Source organism: Aquarana catesbeiana, linkage group LG03 (assembly GCF_042186555.1).
Source record: "Aquarana catesbeiana isolate 2022-GZ linkage group LG03, ASM4218655v1, whole genome shotgun sequence".
In the NCBI taxonomy this organism is placed as follows: Eukaryota; Metazoa; Chordata; class Amphibia; order Anura; family Ranidae; genus Aquarana; species Aquarana catesbeiana.
Window position 1 is genome coordinate 620,904,048 of NC_133326.1, and position 22,394 is coordinate 620,926,441.

The window sequence follows — 22,394 nt, forward strand, 5'->3', positions numbered from 1 at the left end:
TAAATAAATAAATATATACATATACATATCTCACAAAAGTGAGTACACCCCTCACATTTTTGTAAATATTTTATTCTGTCTTTTCATGTGACAACACTGAAGAAATGACACTTTGCTACAATGTAAAGTAGTGAGTGTACAGCTTGTATAACAGTGTATATTTGCTGTCCCCTCAAAATAACTCAACACACAGCCATTAATGTCTAAACTGCTGGCAACAAAAGTGAGTACACCTCTAAGCGAAAATGTCCAAATTGGGCCCAAAATGTCAATATTTTGGGTGGCCACCATTATTTTCCAGCACTGCCTTAACCCTCTTGGGCATGAAGTTCACCAGAGCTTCACAGGTTGCCATTGGAGTCCTCTTCCACTCCTCCATGACGACATTACTGAGCTGGTGGATTAGAGACCTTGCGCTCCTCCACCTTCCGTTTGAGGATGCCCCACAGATGCTCAATAGGGTTTAGGTCTGGAGACATACTTGGCCAGTCCATCACCTTTACCCTCAGCTTCTTTAGCAAGGCAGTGATTGTCTTGGAGGTGTGTTTGGGGTCATTATCATGTTGGAATACTGCCAATCTCCGAAGGGAGGGGGATCATGCTCTGCTTCAGTATGTCACAGTACATTCATGGTTTCCTCATTGAACTGTAGCTCCCCAGTGTCGACAGCACTCATGCAGCCCCAGACCATGACACTCCAACCATCATGCTTGACTGTAGGCAAGACACACTTGTCTTTGTACTCCTCACCTGGTTGCCATCACACACGCTTGACACCATCTGAACCAAATACGTTTATCTTGGTCTCATCAGTCCAGTAATCCATGTCCTTAGTCTGCTTGTCTTCAGCAAACTGTTTGCAGGCTTTCTTGTGCATCATCTTTAGAAGAGGCTTCCTTCTGTGACAACAGCCGTGCAGACCAATTTGATGCAGTGTGCAGCGTATGGTCTGAGCATTGACAGGCTGACCCCCCACCCCTTTAACCTCTGCAGCAATGCTGGCAGCACTCATACCTCTATTTCCCAAAGACAACCTCTGGATATGATGCTCAGCACGTGCACTCAACCTCTTTGGTCGACCATGGTGAGGCCTGTTCTGAGTGGAACCTATTCTGGTAAACCGCTGTATGGTCTTGGCCACCATGCTGCAGTTCAGTTTCAGGGTCTTGACAATCTTCTTATAGCCTAGGCCATCTTTATGTAGAGCCACAATTCTTTTTTTCTGATCCTCAGAGAGTTCTTTGCTATGAGGTGTCATGTTGAACTTCCAGTGACCAGTATGAGAGAGTGAGAGCAATAACACCAAATTTAACACACCTGCTCCCCATTCACACCTGAGACCTTGTAACACTAATGAGTCACATGACACTGGGGAGAGAAAATGGCTAATTGGGCAGAAATTTGGACATTTTCACTTAAGGGTGTACTCACTTTTGTTGCCAGCGTTTTAGACATTAATGGCTGTGTGTTGAGTTATTTTGAGGGGACAGCAAATTTACCCTGTTATACAAGCTGTACACTCACTACTTTACATTGTAGCAAAGTGTCATTTCTTGAGTGTTGGCACACGAAAAGATATAAAATATTTACAAAAATGTGAGGGGTGTACTCACTTTTGTGAGATACTGTACACACACACACATATATATATATATATATATATATATATATATATATATATATATATATGTATGTATATATATATATATATATATATATATATATATATATATATATATGTGTGTGTGTATCATATACAATTGTGTTCTGTACACAGAATGTGAACAGAACACCCCCCAGAGACATCATTTCCTGCTTGTGTGATTGGCTCACGGATTTTCCCAGTAGTTTACACTAGGGTTGCCAACTTTTCTTCACGACAAACCTGAACGCTTTAGCAGCACAGGGCAAATTTTTTTCATAGTATACACTATAGGATTATAAAAGACCTGATACACCTTTGGGTGCCCCAAGGATAGTGGCAATGCAGCACGCATGGATGTGGCCAAACTGATCTTACTGACATCATCGTGCCCCCCCCCTCCCCAGTGCCCTATTGATAGCAAACCTCCCCCCCGACAGCAGCCCTCAGCTCCTGGATAGCAACAGATTTTTGTGTGACTATCTCAGTTACTTGGGGAGCCACAGCCCAGTCTGAATAATGTGTCCAGATTTCAGAGAGACTGAAACCCGGACACATTATTCCAAACCCGGACTGTCCGGGTGAATCCAGGACAGGTGGCAACCCTAGTCTGCACAAAGACGCGAGTCAGATTACAGGCATCCCCTGCAACAAAAATTTAATTTTTGGTGAGATATTCCCAATAGGAAATCACGTCCAAAGGGAAGCAAACCCTGAAATTTTCCTGCAGGTACAGCAGCTGATTGATAATTATAAATACACTCCCATTAGATTCACTTTCCACATGTTAAAATCTTTGAAAAGTTTGTTAAAAACCTTGTAATGTAATGTAGATAGATCACCCAGAGGGGAATGTTTTTTTCTCAACAAAAGTGAAGTTACTATTTAAGCAGCAAAGCCCATGTGGATTCTGTTCTGTAGGGATATATACAGAATTTCTAACAGATTATGGGCCCAGGCATAGCCCAGACACCCACCCAGGCACCCAGACAACAGCTAAGAACCCAGTAGTAGCCCTGTCATAGCCAGCTTCAGCAGATAAGTGTAAGATACAGCAACAGAAATAAGACTATAAAATAAAATGGCCAGTAGCACAGTTGCAACAAAGCTTTTGTTTGCAAACATGACAAACCATAACTACCGATCTTGGAAATTCAAGATGAAAATGCTGCTAATAAGAGAAGGTACATGGAAATGTATAAATTAAGCCAAGCAAAACACCCTTCTGATGAGTGGATAGAGAAAGACTAAAAAGCTCAGAGCACAATCTCTCTTAGCATAGAAGGTGATCAAATCATACACATATGTAAGTGTGAAACTGCTAAAGAAATGTGGGAATTACAAAAAGGAAAAGGAAAGAGCTAATCTCAACAATAAACTGTATTTGATTAGAAAGCTACATTAAACCTAGCTACTAAAAGGCCAGGATATGCAGAATTACATAAGGCATACTTTGGAAATGGTTGAATGTCTGAGAGGTATAGGAGAAGAAATAAAAGATTTTCATGTCGCAGCACTATTAGTAAGTGGCTTACCAGAAATATGTGAAATGCTTGTCACAGGACTTGATGTTATGAATATGTTAAGGGCAAGCTTGTGGATAAATTTAAGCGAAAAAACAGAAAGCATTAATAGTGACAATGCTTCTGTCTCAGAGTCTGCAAAAACAAACAAAACCACAAAAGGCCAAAAGTTTGAAGGAAGAAACTGATTTTGCTTCAGATAATGAATATGTTTTTCAATCCAAAAGTTGCACCTCATCTTTCCTGGCATGGTGTGTTGATTCAGCAGCTATGAGTCACATGACAAATGACATTTAGTCACATTGACCAGAGTAAAAATCACCACAGCTAATGAGAAAATAATGGAATCAGAAAGAATATGAGAAGGTTTTCTTTACTGTCCTATTTCCCAGAGTGTCACCAGAAAGATACCTGTGAAAAATGTCCTCTATATGTCCCTGCTCTTGAAACAAATCTTTTGTCAGCGAAGAAGCTCACAAAACAAGACAATGTAGCAACCTTCCAAGATGACAGTTGTGCCATCACAAAAGGGGCTATCTTACTTGAAAAGGCTAAAATTACAGATGAACTGTATCAGCTGAACTGTAATGAGGTGGTTAATACTGCCAACGAGGAAAAACATTCAAATTGCATTAACACATGACACAGACGACTTGGGTACAGAAGTTCTGACATAATGAAGTTATTTACTGAGAATGACTATGCAAGTGGAATAAAAATTTGTCCATTTGATCAAACAATGATCAAACAATGAAATGCACCAGCTCTATAAAAGGAAACATGACAAGACAAGCCTTTCCAAAAGCAGAGCAACAGCAGAGCTAGGAAACATCTGGACTTGATTCGGAGCTTTGAGGTCCAGTAACAAATTTGGTAAAATGCAGAGTGAATTGCACACAGACAATGAAACTAAATATACAAGTGATAACACACAGGTGATTCTCAGAAAGCATTTCATAATATTTCAAACTACTGTACCACACAACCCAGGACAAAACAGGGTTGCAGAAAGAATGAACTGTACTCTATGTAAGAGTGGAAGAACCATGCTGTTTGATGCAGATATGCTAACCACATACTGGGGGAGGCAATTATGACCACTTGTCCAAAATTGACTACCAGGAAAATCAAATGAGAAAATTTTGTGAACAAACACAAACACTTCAAACTGAGGGAAATTCCACATAAGTATCATGAAGATACGCAAAGTGACACGGAAATAGAAATGTATGCAGGCAATTCAAATGCTGTAAAAGAAGAAACCAGGCCACAAGAGGCTTCAAACAGGAAATCCACCAGAAGTTATAAAGGTATCCCAGCCAAACGGCTGTCCTATGTTGCTTGCATAGCATTAAATCTACATCCAGATTCATGGGATGAGATGCAAAGACTTCCAACTCATGGGAAACAAAAGTGGATCAGAGCTGCTGACGAACTGATGACATCTCATAGTGAACTGAAACAGATTTATAGAACTAAGATCTGAAAAAGGAGTAATATAAGGAGCAGTTGTTGAGTGGGGGTGTTGGAATACAGAATTGTATTTTGTGCAACAACATCATGAGCCAGTAGATGGCAGTGTTTATATGTTTGTAGCTGCATCTATGGTAAAAGAATGTCTTTTCTCTGTATAATAAAGTTCCTTTTTCCTGTCTGCAGTTAAGCAGCAAAGCCCATGTGGACTGAGCACTGGCTGTTCTATAGGGCTATATACTGAATTTCTAACACTTTACCACCAGGTGGGTGGACCTTCCTCCATCAAACCACCACTCACTCCTGACCTGAATCAGGTATCTTCTTCCACACTTCCCAGGCATCGGCTGTTCCATGTTATCTTAGAAAGATTAGTAGTGTGGCCCAGAACTTCTAACATGGCACCCTTTGCTGTCATAGTGATAAACTAAGAAATCATATTTGGTTTAAAACTTTTAGCGTCTTTAACTGCATAACGTAGGACAAAAGTAACAGTCAATTTCTCCAAAACATGGTTCCAAAGGTATAATGCATTTCTGAAGTTATGGTAAAGTTCCAAATGGTTTTCCTTATACATACAGTTAGTCCCATAGTCAGGTGCCTCCCAAGGACTGCTGTGGTGCTCGATGAACTGTAGGAAACGTGCCTTTTATTTTTTCCTATGAGTCTTCCCACTAGAGGTCCACTGCCTTCCACTTTTTCCCAAAGGGTAAAAGCCCAAAAGCACTATGCAACTTTAACCTGTGCTTGTGCTGTTTTCAACCATTCTTCTCATACAGACAACATCTAACCTTATAATATAGGGCATTACCCACCAGAGAATGCCAGGAGTCTGTAAGTAAAAAGGGAAATCCTAACCTAGGGCTACCTCCCTCTACATGCCTGCTGTTAGGGCCCCTGCACCCATTTGAATGAACCCTAATTATTCTTAGTACACGCATCAATGTCTGATCATAAATTAGAGTCCATGGTCAGGATAACTAAGGTCTTAAAGTAGAATTAACCCTCGATTTTTAGCTTAACACATTGACCACAGTAAAATAAAGATTCCCCAGTAAACTATTTGTTAAAATTCTTACCCCAGCACTTGCAAATGCAACTTTCAATGCTGCTGACTCCAGCTCTCTCAGTGCTGCTTCCATGGACTTCTGGTCTACACAGGAAAGAGGTACCAGTAGACAGTGCAGTCTATAGAAGCTCTTGGGAGCAATACCGAGGCAGAGTGCTGCAATATTTTAGGAAGCTATATAAAGCACCCTGCCAGCCCCTCCCATTGACTTAAATGGAACACTGCTACACTGGTGCATGCCTATGGGATGTTGGATCATAGGCACGGGTATCCCAATATATTATTGCCATCCAGGCTGCAGCTATCGGAGGGGGTAAGTACCTCCTCTGTATTAAGGGGACCAGGGAGAGGACAAATTTATTGTAAAGGTGTATAAAATAGTATAAATAAACTGTTTGTAATTGATGCCTAGAGCAACTTGAAATTTTTTTAATAGATTTTGACAGACAGATAGATAGATAGATAGATAGATAGATAGATAGATAGATAGATAGATAGATAGATAGATAGATAGATAGATAGATAGATAGATAGATAGATAGAATAGTTATAGTCAGTGGCAGCCCGTCCATTAGGGGTGCCCGGGTGCTGCCCCCTCTATCCACGCCACCCCCTATATGTATAATAGATAGATTCATGCATAGCATGAATCTACCCACGGCCGCAGCCACCCCCTATTCATGCGTCCGGCCCCTATCAGGACGCCGGGCACCTGAATTACAGCGACGGGGGTGTTTTTTAAGCACCTGATTAGAGCCATGGGCTCTAATAGGCTTCAAAATAGGGTGGGCTCGTGGCGCAGAACATTGTCGGTGATGTCGGTGGCATACTGCTTGCCGATCCCCCCATAAAAAATTACCACCGGCCTCCACTGGTAACAGCGGTCATCAAAAAATGACAAAACATTGATGAAAGAAGGAGGAAGAACCAGAGAGGCAAAATATAATTAAGAAATACTACCGTGAAATCAGCAGCATGTCATAGCAAAGTTTCTTTTTTTCTCAGCTAAATCCTACGCAGTGGCTTTGTATAATGGAAAGTATTATATGTTAGGTTTGTGGTCAAGCAGAAGGAGTTGGATTGGCAAAAGATAGATCTAAATTTACATTATATGTACATATGGCCTCATTCTGGTTTTCAAGAAATATCAAGTCAATGTTGTTGTCGTCTAGACAGGAAGAAAAAAGATAAGCAATGATGGAGGGATGTAACAACAAGACTGAAATAAAGAAACGACAATGCTAAGGCGTTGTTTACAATTGTGGTTGGGGCGGCTGTAAAACATATGGCCAAGCAAGTTTTTTACTCTCCCACCCCCCCCCCACCCCCCCCTTAGTTGCAAAGGTAGTGGATGGGGGTGTACATATGCCATGGCCACAATGCTTTGCATTGTGGCGCAGCATGGCAAAATTATCAATTGCAGATCACTCTTCATATGGGCAGCTAATGGTTTAAGCAAATCTTAACTTCTCTCTATTATAAACCCAATCTGCAGCTGCCCTGGAGTTATGATGTTATTATAAGCAGGCTTGCGCCGGCTGCATATTACTTTGTTTATAAAAAGGAACATATTTGCAAGTTACCGTAAAAACATTATATGACCAAAAATGTGTGGACACATGACCATCACAACCTATATAAGGGCACCTATAGTGGGCATCCATTCCAGAGCCATAGTCATTAATACAGAGTTGCCACCCCCCCCCCCCCTCCTTTCCTGGGAAGGAATTCCAGAAGAGTTCAGGATATGGTGTGGATTTACTTACACTGGAGATTGCAAAATCTGTTGGAGCTGTGCATGGTAGCCAAGCAGCTTCTAACTTGAGCTTGTTCTGTTAAGCTTTGACAAAAAAAATGGTTTCTATGCAGAGCTGCACCAGATTTTGTACTCCAGTCAAGTGCAAATAAATATAGGTTTAGCTGGAGTATAAATAGTCCTAAAAGAAACACATGCACCCAAAAATGAACATATCAAATATATAAATATGTGCGTAATATTAGTGCTGATCTAAAAAATCCCCCAAAAATATATAAAGTATACCCAAAAAAAGCACAATTAGAATCAATGGTGTAATAAATAATTGACGTGATAGTGCACCAAGATTATCAAAAATTAAGATCCAAATGATATAAGTGTCCAAACAAAAATAAAGTTCTATATATGTAAAAAAGAAAAAAAGAAAAAATCTGTGAGAAGTGTCTTTGCTTCCAAAAGATCTCGTGTGAATTGTTGTGGTTGTTATGTGATCTCCTCCTCCGGAACCCCCAATTGTGTCCCCACTCACCGAAAAGCCCAACCCCTGCAGGGGTAATGAGCATATGAATGTAAATCCACAGGCAGAAATCGATCGGTGTCCCCCTCTGTGATTCCACAATCTCTTTCCTGGTTGGATTACCGCTAGTCCTGTAATGTCCGGTATGGTGGTGACCCAGGAGGAGGAAGGACCGCAATGCCTTGCCTGGGTATGTAGAGTACGCTCAGTCAGGCTCCCACTCCCTGCTCTCCAGACTGCAGCCTTCCTTCCTCGGCTGAAGGCTGCAGTCTGGAGAGCAGGGAGCGGGAGCCTGACTGAGCGTACTCTACATACACAGGCAATGCATTGCGGTCCTTCCTCCTCCTGGGTCACCACCATACCGGACATTACAGGACTAGCGGTAATCCAACCAGGAAGGAGATCGTGGAATCACAGAGGGGGACACCGATCGATTTCTGCCAGTGGATTTACATTCATACCGGACATTACAGGACTAGCGGTAATCCAATCACAGGCAAGGCATTGCGGTCCTTCCTCCTCCTGGGTCACCACCATACCGGACATTACAGGACTAGCGGTAATCCAACCAGGAAGGAGATCGTGGAATCACAGAGGGGGGACACCGATCGATTTCTGCCAGTGGATTTACATTCATATGCTCATTACCCCTGCAGGGGTTGGGCTTTTCGTTGAGTGGGGACACAATTGGGGGTTCCGGAGGAGGAGATCACATAACAACCACAACAATTCACACGGGATCCTTTGGAAGCAAAGACACTTCTCACAGATTTTTTCTTTTTTCTTTTTTTCTTTTTTTCTTTTTTACATATATAGAACTTTATTTTTGTTTGAACACTTATATCATTTGGATCTTATTTTTGATAATCTTGGTGCACTATCACGTCAATTATTTATTACACCATTGATTCTAATTGTGCTTTTTTTGGGTATACTTTATATATTTTTGGGGATTTTTTAAATCAGCACTAATATTACGCACATATTTATATATTTGATATGTTAATTTTTGGGTGCATGTATTTCTTTTAGGACTATTTATACTCCAGCTTAACCTATATTTATTTGCACTTGACTTTATAATATTACGTGATGTTTTACACATGTGGCATTTACACATGACATACTGTTTGTTTACTATTTACACATTTTTTTACAGTACTTCTCACATATTGTAACAAAATTTTTTTGGGGTACTATTTTAATTCCATTCACTTTTGAACAGCGCCACATTCCCCACGAGAGTTTTTTAGTCTTTTTGGATTTCACCTCGGTGTTTTTCTATTTTTTTGGGGGGGCTGCAGTTCTCTTTAAATATTGTCCTAAGCGTGGAATATTTGAGTTTCTATGAGAATTTGTGCCCATTTATCCAAAATTGCATTTGTGAGGTGTGGCACTGAAGCTGCACAAAAAGACCTGCCTTTAATAACAATTTCTTATAGGGCGTACACACGGTCGGACTTTGTTCGGACATTCCGACAACAAAATCCTAGGATTTTTTCCGACGGATGTTGGCTCAAACTTGTTTTGCCTACACACGGTCGCACAAAGTTGTCGGAATTTCCGATCGACAACCACGCGGTCACGTACACCACGTACGACAAGACTAGAAAAGGCCGGTTCAGAACCAAGCGCGGCACCCTTTGGGCTCCTTTTGCTAATCTCGTGTTAGTAAAAGTTTGGTGAGAGACGATTCGCGCTTTTTCAGACTCGTGGCTTTCAGATCGTTTTCTGCCGTTCAGTTTGTGCTTGTGGGTTTGTATCTGCTCTTCAGTGCGTGCAGCAAGTTCCGCGTGACTTTAGGTAGTCATTGTATTCTTGTTCGTTCGTTACTGGTTTTCAGGTCGCTCTTCACAGGCCTTGCTGTTCTTCAGTGCGTTCTGTTACTTCGTTCTGAGCAGCCGACCGTTTTCTAGCCATGTTTCGTATGCGTACTCCTCGTAGAGTTCGTGCTGTGTGGGGGCTTGGTGTTGGGGTCCTGACCTTGACACAAGTCCAGTCCATGAACAGGGTGAGGAGGAGTTCATGGACCAAGAATTGGTTGCTTCAGCGTGACCAGTTCTGTCATATGCCTTTGCTCCATGAGATCCGTGAGAATAATCCTGATGATTTCAGGAACTTTCTCAGGATGACGGACCCTGTGTTTCACCGTCTGTTGGCTTCGCTGACCCCCTATATTAGCAGGCAGGATACCTGCATGAGGCAAGCCATCACTGCGGAGCAGAGGTTGGTCGCTACCTTGCGGTACTTGGCGACAGGGAGAAGCCTGCAGGACCTCAAGTTCTCGACAGGCATCTCCCCCCAGGCTCTGGGTATCATCATCCCAGAGACCTGTTCTGCCATCATCCAGGTCCTGCAGAAGGAGTATATGAAGGTAAGATTTTTATCCTTTTATATCACATTTTATTGTATTGAATGTTTGCTAATATAGTGTATTTCTTTCCTCATTCCCTAATTACCATGATTGTAATATGCTGTGAATGTCCCCTTTGTCCTCATGCATGCTGGATTTTTATGTAATTATTATTTTATGTCCTTCATACATATTTGCCCTTCAATAACCTCTCCAGCATGGTGTCTCCTGCCCTATATTCACCTCATGTAGTCACTTAACAATGTATTTTATCAGCTCCATAGTAGTGCTTTACCCCAAACACCCCCTAAAATGTTTGGAAATGTTATTTTTTATTTAAATTCAGGCAGAGTGCCAGAGGCTTTTTTTTGTGGTGTCCCCAAATTTTTTGTAACCCTCCCTCCCCCAACTGCTAAGTCAGCTGATCCCAATTCTCTATCCTCAATCATCTATCTGCTGACTTTGCCAAACCCATACACACTATAGCCATCTCTTTACTGGTCAGATTTATGGATGAATTCCCCAAAGCATGTAGTGCAAGGGCCTGCCTGTATACTTTCCAATGGTACTGTTTAAAGTTTTTGTATCCTATTATTATCTTGATAGGTAATAGCAGAATGTTCAAATGTCCTCAAATGTGTACAGTGTGTATTTATATCTTTGTATTATGACACTTCTTACCTGTCCAGTGGGCTGCCAATAGTGTAACTAAGGAGGGTCTGTTCCAAGTAATACCCTGTATTTAGGCATTCATCTCTCAATGAAGTGAAGAGGGTTACCTGTCCAAGAGTTCCCCCCCTATAATGTTAGAAATGGCCCATGAGGGGGGGAGGGGGAATATGATAGGTGTACCTTATACTTTGTTGTTGTTAAATTCCCCTTAATAAATGCTATCTGGAGGTTGCCCCATAATGTTTGTGTATAATCTGCTTGCCATGTTTCTGTGAAAAAATAGTAATGTTTATTGTTTTTTCCTCAACAGTTTCCTTCAACGCCACAGGAATGGCAGACTGTGGCCTCCCACTTTGCCCAGCGGTGGGACTTTCCTAACTGCAGAGGGGCAATTGATGGGAAACACGTCCACATCATCCCACCACCCAACTCGGGGTCGTACTATTATAATTACAAGAGGTTTAATAGTATAGTGATGTTGGCGGTGGTGTCGGCTAATTACGAGTTCTTGTATGTGGACGTGGGGAAGAATGGCCGGATGTCCGATGGTGGAGTCATCGCCCAGACGGAGTTCTACAGGCGTCTCCAGAATGGCAGCTTGGACTTGCCACCACCAGAGGACAATGTTGAAGGTCTCCCATTTGTGTTCGTTGCTGATGAAGCATTTGCGCTGGGGGACCACCTGATGCGGCCATTCCCGATGAGGACCCTCACCCCGGAACAGAGGGTTTTTAATTACCAGCTGGCCAGAGCCCGAAGAGTGGTGGAGAACACATTTGGAATCCTGGCCAGCCGGTTCCGATTATTTCTGACACCCATCCATATGGCGGAGTATAAACTGAACCATATAATACTTGCCTGCTGTGTTCTCCATAATTTTTTAAGAAAACATTCAGCCAACTATGCTGGCTCAGTTGGGCCTGAGGCCGGAATCCCAAATCCATCAACACTGATGGCGCTTGAAAGTGGCCGTCCTGGCTTGCCCTCCCTGAGTGCCCGTGATGTCCGGTTACGATACCTGGAGTTCTTTGCGGGTAGGGGGGCTATCAATATGCCAGACAATCTGTGAAACCTTTTTCAAATAAAAAACAACCAAAAGAAATTCTTTGTGGACATTTACTGCTTGTGTTTGTTTTAGCTGACCCTGACAGAAATGTGTTGAGTGCAGAAAATGTTGTGATTGGGTAACCTTATAAAAAACAGTGTTGGCTGGTACTTCCTAAATGCTAAAACACATTTCACTACAAGTGCACTTGCAACTGCACTGAACCTGCACTTGTAGTGCAAAGTGGATTTGCCCTTAGGAAATAACCCCCATTTTTGCATAAAACAGCAATTACATCACCCCAAAAGTGTTGTAGTGTTGAGACAATAATCCACACATTCTTGAGTAAGCCACTTTTTTATACCTGCACAATCACATGTGCATTTACGAAAGGTTTTTAAAACAAACCAACATGTTTGTATAACAATTTTTGCAGTAGCATTATCAAAAATCGAAATATTCATTTCAGATAAAACAGGCCTGTGTAAAACCAACAAGAAAGCCAAAAAACTTGAACTTACAAAGTTCACATATGGTAAAACCTGAAGGCTATATCAGACATCAGTATTTAGGAACTGGGTTTGATATAGCGTTCAGATGGGGGGAAATCACCCCTGGAAAAGCCAAATTTGGAAGATGCACACCAAGTTCAGAATGTCAACATGTGCTAAGGGACATGTTTTGGGGGAGCAAGCCCTTCCTCAACGCGACTTTATAATTGAGGAAGGGGTTGCACCCCCAAAACGCGTCCATTGATCTCCCGTGATGGCAGATAGCACATGTTGGCACACTGTGTGCATCCTCCAAATTTGGCTTTTCTAAACATTGAAAACATTTTTGGAAGATTGGACCACAATAAAACAGGTGATTTTGTGGGGTTTAAATTCGCCCCAAAACATCAATGATGTTATTATTTTTTTTAATAACATCACTGATTTGTTGCTGTATGTTGTGCAATTCTAGATTACACCCCATGATCTCCCCGATCAGTATCTGGGCACTTTCAGATGTGAAACGTTCTCTCTCCCTCACATCACGATCACCTAAAAAGAGATAAAGAACGAAAAAAAGGTCTCAAAAATCTGCCAACATCCATCTCTTTTACCTGAGCCTGTGGTCGCAGACACTCACCTGTTGTGGTGCCAATCTCCACCACATCTTCTTCTTCCTCCTGCTCTTCTTCTTGCGTTGGTGGTATTTCACCTTCTTCCATAGGTGGGGGGTCTGTGTTCTCCTGGGATGAGGGGTGTCCTCCGAGTCTTTTCTCCCCTATGTAAAACAAAAATGGTATACTTAGCACACAGATATTTGATGGCAGAACTAGAAATAGGAAACATTGCTTGGAAGTGGGGTACAATTGTCTATTTTAGCCGAGTTCAAAGATGTATATTTTTTAGTGGCCTTTGTCAAGCTGCAATACTTTACCTGTTTGGTACAAGCTTCACAGATGTAGCCCCCCCTATAGTATACACTGGAGCACCTGTGTGGCCCCCTAATAAAAATGGTGTTCTGGGGTCCCACACTAGTGCTCCAGTGTCCAGATGTGAAAACAGCTGCTCAGTGTCCTCTCCTTACACACAATCTAGTTGGCATTTCATTCTAGTAACAAACCCATCTACACAAACAAATATTTGGCATCCAAGTAGGCCCCAAAAAATGTGTGAAAATGCATATGGCCTAAACAATGGTGTTCTAGAGGCCAAAAGAAAAATGTTTGATACGAACGAATAATGGGCCCATGAACATTAAAGTTGCCCTTTTAAACGTTACAATTAATAAAAGCATATGGAGCAGAACGAACGGAATAAAGACAGAAAGAATAGGAACACAGCACAACTACTTACTTTTTTGCAGCACTCTCCGGATCTTTCGGTACTGCTCTGGCTCTCTCAACTTCAGGTCCGACCACCGCTTCCTGAGCTGATCTTTAGATCTTCGTACCCCGAAATTCCTGTGAAGGCTTTTGACCACTTTAGCAATGATTTTTGCCTTTCGGATGTTGGGGTGTGGGTAAGGCCCATATTTTCCGTCATAGTCGGACTTCCTCATGATGTCGACCATCTCCAACATCTCCCCAAACGACATATTTGTGGCCTTAAAACGTCTCCTTCTGGATCGGGACGTGCCTGGATCCGGGCTTTCCTCCTCCTCCTCCTCGTTGCTAGAATTAGCATGCACCTGCTGTAACTCCGCCATCATGCTCTTCACCCACTGCGCAGAACGAAAAGGGGCGGGGAATAGACTAGAAAGAACGTCAGGGGCGGGCGGAGTTACACGCATGCGCAGTGTGTATAAAGCGTAACACGCGTGCGTATTACGTACGATCTGTGAGCGGAGGAAGGAGCATTGGACGCGCCGATCGTAAGAACGAAGGTAAGAGACAAACTTGTGCCTATACTGCTTCTAGATTGAGGCCTATATTGTAACAAGATTAGGAGAGTTTTGTGTGACATTAGGCTTTGTCTTGTGTTGTGTCTTGCAGTGAACATGGATATCTTAATGAAAGACAATGACTTCATGTCAGTATTCGTAGAGATGCTAAGTGAGCTGCCCTGTCTGTGGGAGATTACCCACCCCCATTTCAAGAACCAAGCAAAGAGGAAGGCAGCACTGGAGCAATTGTGTGAAATTGTGAAGCAGGTGATCCCCACGGCAGACATCACCTATTTAAAGATTTTCATTGGTGGCCTGAGGAGCACATATCTGAGGGAGCGCAAGAAAGTCCAGGATTCGCAGAGATCCGGAGCAGCAGATGACATCTATGTCCCCAGGATGTTGTACTACGACAGGCTGCACTTTCTTGCAGGCCAGACTGAACCCAGGCCATCCCTCTCAAGTCTTCCTTCCACACTTCCTTCCCCCCCGGCTGAGGCTTCTGATGCCCAACCTGGGCCTTCCAGGCGATATGTGGAGGAGCCCAGATTGAGCCAGGTATAGCATTCCTCTAAATATTGCTGGTTGTCCAATCAATGATGTTAACTAGATGTTAGTTGGGAGTACTAATTTAGGATTGTGATTGATGAAGCAAAAACTAAAACCATGTCCCTTTTTCATACACAGGGAAGTCTCAGCCAGGAGGTGGCTGGGCCGAGCCGGCTGGCTGATCTGCAGGTCCCTCCACCCCCCCTGAAAACAGAAAGTGGCAGTAGGAGGAGTACCCTAGAGGAGGCTGCTATAGCATTCTTTTGGAGGGCTACAGAGGTCCTGGGAGCACCACACACCATGGAGGAGAACATTGCTGCCTTCATAGCCTATAAAATGCAGAGGATGGAGGAGGGCCAAAAAGTGTGTGAGGCCCTCATATCGGAGGCTCTGGAGAAAGGTATGAGGGGCCAAATTACAACTCAGACACATCTTTGGGATGGTCCTCCTCCTCCTCCCTCTCCTCCAGGTCCTCCCAGTCCTCCTCCAGGTCCCCCCAGTCCTCCTCCAGGTCCCCCCAGTCCTCCTCCAGGTCCTACTCCTCCTCCTGCCACATCTCCAACTGCACAGCCACAGCCCGGAAGGAAGCGTGGAAGGAAGACCAGACAGTGATTGCCCTGGGTTCAGTCTGGTCGGCCAAAAGATGCAGCCTCTTGTGGTACCACAGCCTGGAGACACAGATGTCATCTGCTGCTATCCGGATCTCTGCGAATTCTGAACCAGACTGCCCTCCCTTACATATGGACTCCTCAGGCCACCAATTTTGATGTTCAAGAATTGATGTCTGCCGTGGGGGTCCCAGGCTTCGCTAATTTCTCCTGTTGATCCAGTGTTGCCTTCCTCTTTGTTTGGTTCTGATCCCTTAATAAAGGATTTTTGTTTTGAATTATACTCTCCTATGTGTTTGACTTCAAAAATGACAGTTGGTTTGTGAGGATTCAGGTACATTTCAAATATACAATGTGAAATGAACAAGGGACACCAACACCAAACAATCTCCTGGAGATTAAATAATACAAGATATCAATGGTGTTGGGGTAACTTGACACACAAAACACACACAAAAATATTCGGGAGTAAAAATAAAAATAACATTGAACAAAGATCAGCCTTGGAAAAAATCCAAACATTAAAGAAAAAAAAAGGCTTAAAATCCAAAAAAAAAAAAAATATAAAACTGTCAGATGTGACAACTAATAACAATATATTCAGGGAATCCCACTAAAAAAACACAAATAAAAGTTTGTGAGAAGTGTGTGTGAATATGAGCAGCAAAACTACTTAATTCTTGTCACATTATAAAGAAGAAGAGAGTGCGCTGTATTAAACCATTTTTAACATTGCAGCGTGACGAAAGTGCTGTATCCATTGCGAACGCTAAGTTTACCAGAACGAGCTGTCCCGTCTCGGAATTTCTTCTGAGCATGCGTAGCACTTTGTGCGTCGGAACAGGCCACACACGGTCGGAATTGACGCGATCGGATTTTGTTGTCGGAAAATTTTATCTCCTGCTCTCCAACTTTGTGTGTCGGAAAATCCGATGGAAAATGTCCGATGGCGCCCACACACGGTCGGAATTTCCGACAACACGCTCCGATCGGACATTGTCCATCGGAAAATCCGACCGTGTGTACGGGGCATTACAATGGTGTTGTGGGCAGGACTCTGTGCAGGCCAGTTGAATTCCTCCACAATAAACTGGTCAAGCCATATCTTTAAGGACCTGGCTTTGTGTACAGGAGCACATGCCTGCCAGAACAGAAAAAAAAGTGGTTTTAGCCTTGCATTTCCTACAATACTAGACACTGAGCACAAAGCCAGCTCCATAAAGACATGGTTTGGCAATTTTGATGTGGAGCAGGTTGTGTGGCCTGTATAGAGCCCTAAACTCAACCCCATTGAACATCCTTGGGATGAAATGGATTACAGATTGCAAGCCAGGTCTTTTTTTGGATGAACGCGTAAGAATCCCCACACGCACCCTAAAATATTGTAGAAAGCCATCCCAGAAGAGGGAGGGGGGATCAACTCCATATTAATGCCCATTTTGGAATGAGATGTCCAACAAGCTCATATACTGTAGGTGTGAATGGTCAGGTGCCCACAAATGTTTGGCCATTATTTACAGAGACATAGACACAGGACCATAGGCAGCAGCAAAATAGGGTTGGCCGTACATTTTTTTTTTTTTTTTGCGTTTTTAGGGTTGAATGCAAAAAAATTTCCCAATTCCCCCATCCACAAATTTAATGTGGATAGAGGAACCACTCCCACTGTGCTTTTTTATCCTGAAAGCAGGAAGTCTTATCAGCTATAGTCAGTGTTGCTGGCTATAGCCGGTGGCACCGAACATTCAGGAAAAAAAACAATCAACTTCTGTATAACCAGCCTGCTGAGCCAGCTGAATTTCAACCTATGTATTGAACCTTAATCAGTCTTATGCCCCGTACACACGATCGGACATTGATCGGACATTCCGACAACAAAATCCATGGATTTTTTCAGATGGATGTTGGCACAAACTTGTCTTGCATACACACGGTCACACAAATCTTGTCGGAAATTCAGAACGTCAAGAACGCGGTGACATACAACACGTACGACGAGCCAAGAAAAATGAAGTTCAATAGCCAGTGCGGCTCTTCTGCTTGATTCCACGCATGCGTGGAACTTTGTGCTTTGGAATTGTGTACACACGATCGGAATTTATGACAACGGATTTTGTTGTGGGAAAATTTGAGAACCAGCTCTCAAATTTTGTGTGACGGAAATTCCGATGGAAAATGTCCGATGGAGCCTACACACGGTTGGAATTTCCGACAAAAAGCTCACGTCGAACATTTTTCCATCGGAAAATCCGACCGTGTGTACGGGGCATAAGAGGAAACAGCCATCCACCGTTTTGGATAATATAAACCAATCACTGCTGTTTTCCCAGGAGATAAGGTGTTTGCTTCCTCCGCTTTCTAAATAGGAATAAACATGCACATTCAGACAATGTACTGTAAGCGTGGATGTTTATACATAGCTCCCAACTGTCCCTGATTTTGAGGGACTGTCCCTGATTTGGAGCAATGTCCCTCTCTCCCCCTCATTTGTCCCTCATTTTGGTCTGATCCATATAGTTGTATATAAAATGCACTTTTTATCTTTCAAAAAGTGTTTCCCAGTGCTAAACATTTCATCCAAATTATAAATTGCTGCATTTGTAAATTTTAAAAGCCAATATAAAGGAATAGTAGTGGGAAAAAAAAGCCCTTGAGGACTTGATTAACCTTTTTTGGGGTTAATTCTCCTTTAGGGGGCGTGGCAGTGGGGCGTGTCCTATGCCAGCATATGTTTGCTAGTAGGTGTCCCTCATCCCCATCTCAAAATGTTGGGGGGTATGGTTTATATGACAGGTTGGATTATCATATTGAGGCAGCTGCATCAAATATGCACATTTGGCCACCGTGTGACATCTTTGACCACCTTTACTAATAACTGGGAATGTTTCTGGGCAAGTGAAAACAGGAGGAAAGTGAGAGCTAAAAGAACAGCAGTAATGAAAGAGACAACTGACTCTAAGAAAGTACCGGTAGTTTGCAGTGGAAATGTTCTGTTTAACTGTCCTCACTGCCCCTCCTAGTGTGCTTTTATCGGCTGTGACACCCAAGAAGCTTGATGTATATTTTAAGGTAAAATGGTTATTTTTTCATGATATTTTTGGATCGGCAATACCTCACTCCTCTTTGAAGCCTGTCTGAGGGGGGAAAGTCTCCTTAAACAGTGTAAGTAATTTTAGGCTGTGTAATTATATCTTTCTTTGTGATAAAAGGAGCTTTAATTTAGTACCTAAATGACGGTGTTTCTGAATATGCTATTATAAGATTATGGCAGCAGCAGGATCCAGAAGACAAAATGGGCATGTTTATACTTGGACATTAACACTACATAACTGCTGCATTGTTATGCTGTCATTTTACTCTACTCCACTATTACTAATTTATCTATCTATCTATCTATCTATCTATCTATCTATCTATCTATCTATCTATCTATCTATCTATCTATCTATCTGTCTGTCTGTCAAAATCCATAAAGGAAAAAGTTGCATGTGATTCCAGGCATCATTTACAACCAGTACCTACCGTATTTTATAAGTGTATAACACGCACAGGCGTATAACACGCACCTCAATTTTAGGAGGGAAGTTTAAGGAAAAAAAACTTACATTTTCAGTAAAGAACTTTGAAGCAAAATTAGAGTCACGGCTCATCAATGCACCCTGCTCAGTGCCCATCTGCAGCCTCTAAATTGCCCATCAGTGCACCCTGCTCAGTGCCCATCTGCAGCAATTAAATTGACCAACAATGCAGCCAGTTCAGTGCCCATCTGCAGCCTATAAATTAACCAACAATGCAGCCTGTTCAGTGCCCATCTGCAGCCTCTAAATTGCCCATCAGTGCACCCTGCTCAGTGCCCATCTGCAGCCATTAAATTGACCAACAATGCAGCCTGTTCAGTGCCCATCTGCAGCCTCACTTTTCCCATCACTGCAGCCTCACTAGTGTTGGATTATCCCTACTGTCTCCGAGGGAAGAGGAGGAGCAAGCGCCGCTGAATTACACAGAGCCACAATCTCCTGTGTACCCAGCGCTCCGTCACTAACAGCCATGCCTCCTGGCCCTGCTCATATGATAGACAGAACAGTGGCCCAATGCGGGGCCAGGAGGCGTGGCTGTGAGTGACGGAGTGCCGGGTACACAGGAGATCGCAGCTCTATGTACGGTAATTCAGCGGCGCTCGCTCCTCTTCCCTCAGAGACAGCAGGGATTGGTGTATAACACGCACCCACAATTTTCCCCTGGTTTAAAGGGGAAAAAAGTGCGTGTTATACGCCAATAAATACGGTATTTGTTTATACTAATTATACACCCTTAACAATAAATCTGCCCTCCTCCTTGGTCCCCTTAATACAGAGAAGGCCTTTAACCACTTCAATAGCTGCAGCCTAGATGGTAAGACTATAGGGCCAGGTTGCCCGTGCCTGTAATCCCATAAGCATGCGCCAAGCATGCACCAGTGCAGCAGTGTTCCATTTAGGTCAATTAGACTTAAAGGAGAAGTCCAGCCTGAGCTTTTTTAGGCAGAGCTTCTCCTATGGGTCACAGGAGTGAAATTCGTTTTGCACTCCTGTGACCCGCTTTCAGCAGAGAGCGGTCTGAAGTCCGCTCTCTGCTGACGTCACCAGGCACCGCGTCATCCCGGCTTCAGAAGTCTGGATCCGCCAGCTGCCTGGACTGATGGCAGTCTCAGCCTCTCAGTGAGCCGCAAGGCTGAGACGGCCACTCCCTACCCCTCCACAGCTCAACACTCCAATGAGCGTGGAGGAGCAGAGCAGGAGGGATGCTGACTGACAGGCAGCATCTCTCCACTCGGGGAGCTGAGAGAACTGAGCCATCGACAGTGTTCGTTGGCTCTGTTCTCAGTGAGGAAACGGCAGGGGACAGATGTAGCATCAATCAGTCTTATGCTGCATCCACCTAGGTAAGTATGATTAGCCAAAAAAACCCATACTTCTCTTTTAAATGGAAGGGCGTGAGTAGCTGGCACCACAAAAGGCGACAGCAGTCATGAGGAAAGGGGGAATTCCAAGCTTTGCAAACCCTCTGTAAATGTGTATGTATACATTAAAGTATATTGAAAGCCAAAACATTTTTGGATACAAAAGAAAATTGATAAAATGACCTATAACGTTATTTTGCTATTTGTGCCCCATTGAAGAGATTTTCCTTCACTTCCCATTTTAGAGCTCAACAGGAAGTGAGAGGTAATCTCTCCAGAGTAAAGGAAAGGATAGCATTTTTTTAGACAACTGTAATAACAAGTGTTCTCTTTGGAACATTTCCCCTTCATTACTGTTCTAGTGACAGTTAAGATTTTACATTTTCTTTCATTTTCAGTCCTGGTCACCAGTACAACTAGAGAGATTGAGTTTCCCCAGCTGACACACAGAGCAACAAAACCCAGAAAGGGATCCTAACCCCTTACCACTCTATCCAAAATGAAAAAATAATAATAATACTCTAGTCTTTACATACACTTTGACCATTTGCCTTTACAGGCCATATACAGTGCCTTGAAAAAGTATTCATACCCCTTGAAATTTTCCACATTTTGTCATTTTACAACCAAAATATATTTAATGGGATTTTATGTGATAGACCAACAAAAAGTGGCACATAATTGTGAATTGTGAAGTGGAAGGAAAATGATAAATGGGTTTTCAAAATGCTTTACAAATAAATATGTGGTGTGCATTTGTGTTCAGACCCCCTAAGTCAATACTTTGTAGAATCACCTTTCGCTGCAATTACAGCTGCAAGTCTTTTTGGGGATGTCTCTACCAGCTTTGCACATCTAGAGTGAATTTTTTGCCCATTTTTCTTTGCAAAACAGCTCAAGCTATGTCAGATTGGATGGAGAGCGTCTGTGAACAGCAATTTTCATGTCTTGTCACAAATTCTCAATTGGTCTGGACTTTTGACTGGGCCATTCTAACACATGACTATGCTTTGATTTAAACCATTTCTTTGTAGCTCCCCATGTTTCATGGCGGGGACGGTATGTTCAGGGTGATGTGCAGTGTTTGTTTTCCGCCACACATAGCGTTTTGCTTTTTTGCCAAAAAAGTTAAATTTTGGTCTCATCTGACCACAGCACCTTCTTTCACATGTTTGCTGTGTCCTCCACATGGCTTCTCGCAAACTACAAACAGGACTTCTTATGGCTTTTTATCAACAATGGCTTTATTCTTACCATTCTTCCATAAAGGCCAGATTTGTGGAATGCACGACTAATAGTTGTCCAGTGGACAGATTCCCCCACCTGAGCTGTGGATCTCTGCAGCTTCTCCAGAGTTACCATGGGCCTTTTGGCTGCTCCTCTGATTAATGCCCTCCTTGCTTGGCCTGTCAGTTAAGGTGGAGAGCCATGTCTTGTTAGGTTTGCATTTGTGCCATACTCTTTTCATTTTTGAATGATGGATTGAACAGTGCTCTGAGATGTTCAAAGTTTAGGATTTTTTATAACCTAACCCTGCTTTAAACTTCTCCACAGCTTTATCCCTGACCTGTCTGGTGTGTTCCTTGGCCTTCATGATGCTGTTTGTTCACTAAGGTTCTCTAACAAACCTCTGAGGGCTTCACACAACAGCTGTATTTATACTGAGATTAAATTACACACAGGTGGATTCTATTTACTAATTGGGTGACTTCTGAAGGCAATTGGTTCCACTAGATTTTAGTTAGGGATATCAGAGTAAAGGAGGCTAAATACAAATGCACGACACACTTTTCAGATATTTATTTGTTAAAAAAATTTGAAAACCATTTATCATTTTCCTTCCACTTCACAATTATGTGCCACTTTGTGTTGGCC